Source organism: Crotalus tigris, unplaced genomic scaffold, assembly GCF_016545835.1.
Source record: "Crotalus tigris isolate CLP2741 ecotype Arizona unplaced genomic scaffold, ASM1654583v1 scf7180000020356.207472, whole genome shotgun sequence".
Taxonomy (NCBI): domain Eukaryota; kingdom Metazoa; phylum Chordata; class Lepidosauria; order Squamata; family Viperidae; genus Crotalus; species Crotalus tigris.
Window position 1 is genome coordinate 167,501 of NW_024097983.1, and position 2,500 is coordinate 170,000.

The 2,500-nt window shown below is 34.0% G+C and overlaps 1 protein-coding gene across 2 annotated transcripts in view; it reads right to left on the reverse strand.

Annotated features, from left to right (window-relative positions):
- Positions 1 to 2,500, reverse strand: part of SLCO2B1 (solute carrier organic anion transporter family member 2B1) — a 50,616-nt gene that overhangs the window by 27,512 nt on the left and 20,604 nt on the right. The gene's annotated exons all lie outside the window — the stretch shown is intronic.

Consider the following 2,500-nt stretch of genomic DNA (forward strand, 5'->3'; position numbering starts at 1 on the left):
ACGGTCACTAAATGAATGACTGTAAGTCAAGGACTACTTGTATCAAAATGACTCTGGGCAGCTGATGTCCTCCTTTTGACACCCAACCCTTATACTGTTAACATATAATCATTTAGAATAGAATAGAATAGGATAGGATAGGATAGGATAGGATAGGATAGGATAAGGATAGAATTACAGAATAGAATAGAAATATAGAATAGAAATACAGAATAGGATAGGATAGGATAGGATAGGATAGGATAGGATAGGATAGGATAGGATAGGATAGGATAAGGATAGAATTACAGAATAGAATAGAAATATAGAATAGAAATACAGAATAGGATAGGATAGGATAGGATAGGATTACAGAATAGAATAGAAATATAGAATAGAAATACAGAATAGAATAGAAATATAGAATAGAATAGAATAGAATAGAACAGAACAGAATAAAAATATAGACTAGAAATACAGAATAGAGTAGAATAAAATAGAATTACAGAATAGAATAGAAATATAGAATAGAAATACAGAATAGAATAGAATAGAATAGAATAGAAATACAGAATAGAATAGAATAGAATAGAACAGAATAGAATAGAAATATAGAATAGAAATACAGAATAGAATAGAAATACAGAATAAAATAGAATAGAACAGAATAGAATAGAAATATAGAATAGAAATACAGAATAGAATAGAAATACAGAATAGAATAGAACAGAACAGAATAGAATAGAATAGAATTACAGAATAGAATAGAATAGAATAGAATAGAATAGAATAGAATAGAATAGAATAGAATAGAATAGAATAGAATAGAGCTGGAAGGGACCTTGGAGATCTTCTAGTCCAGCCCCCTGCTCAAGCAGTAGAACCTACACCATCTCAGACAAATGGCTGTCCAGTCTCTTCTTAAAAACCTCCAGTGATGGAGCGCCCACAATTTCTGGTAGCAAGCTGTTCCACTGTCCACACTGTCAGGAAGTTTCTTGTTAATTCCAGGTTGCTTCTCTCTTTGATCAGTTTCTAATCGTTTCTCATCCTTCCCTCTGGTGCTTTGGGTGAACAACCTGACCCCCTCTTCTTTGGGGCAGCCCCACAAATACTGGAACACTGCTGTCATGTCTCCCCTATTTCTTCTTTTTTTTAGACCAGCCAAACCCAAGCCCCACAGCCGTTCTTCATACGTTTTAGCCTCCAGGCCTTGGATCATCTCAGTTGCTCTTCTCTGAATTTTTCCCAAACTCTCAACATTTTTTTTGGGATGTGGTGACCAACACTGGCTGCAGTATTCCAGGTGTGGCCTCACCAGGGTTTTATAAAGCGGTGCTAATACCTCGCCTGATCTGGATTCCGTGCCTCTGTTCTAATTTGTTATCCCACCTTTATTTTTTTTTATATACAAACGTCCCGAAGATGCTTTATTTTTTTTCCCCCCAAAAGGCAGCTGGGCTTTTTTTGAGGTTCTCCCCCCCCCACACACACACCCCGTTTGAAAATGTCGCATTTCACATCCAAGGAGCTTCTCCGGAACTACCCTTTTTAAAAAGCAAACTTATTATGGGGGCTTTGTGATAAGAGGCTGAGAAAAGGCAAATGTTTATCTCTGCATGTGAATGAGAAGCCAGAGGTAGCGAAAGTCGGCGCGTTGGATTAATATAATAGAGACTCTCCTAACGTTTTTTTGAAATGGTCGCCAACGCGCTCTGAAAATAAAAAAGAAGATGCAATTTGCGATAAACCCGTTTGGAAGATGTCGGTAGGTCTAAGGATGCGGAATAGAATAGAATAGAATTACAGAACAGAATAGAAATATAGAATAGAAATACAGGATAGAATAGAATAGAATAGAATAGAATGGAACGGAACAGAACAGAACAGAACAGAACAGAACAGAATAGAATAGAATAGAAATACAGAATAGAAATACAAAATAGAATAGAATAGAATACAACAGAACAGAATAGAATAGAATTACAGAATAGAATAGAAATACAGGATAGAATAGAATAGAATAGAATAGAATGGAACGGAACAGAACAGAACCGAACAGAACAGAATAGAATAGAAATACAGAATAGAAATACAAAATAGAATAGAATAGAATAGAATACAACAGAACAGAATAGAATAGAATTACAGAATAGAATAGAAATACAGAATAGAATAGAATAGAATAGAATAGAACAGAAAAGAACAGAACAGAATATAGAATAGAATAGAAATACAGAATAGAAATACAAAATAGAATAGAATAGAATAGACGAAGAATAGAATAGAACAGAACAGAACAGAATAGAATATAGAATAGAAAACCAGAATAGAAATATAGAATAGAAATACAGAATAGAAATATAGAACAGAAATACAGAATAGAATAGAATAGAATAGAATAGAATAGAATAGAATAGAATAGAATAGAATAGAATAGAATAGAATAGAATAGAATAGAATAGAATGGAGAATGTTAAGCAACCGAGCAACGATATAGAGACCCCGGTCCAAAGGAGAC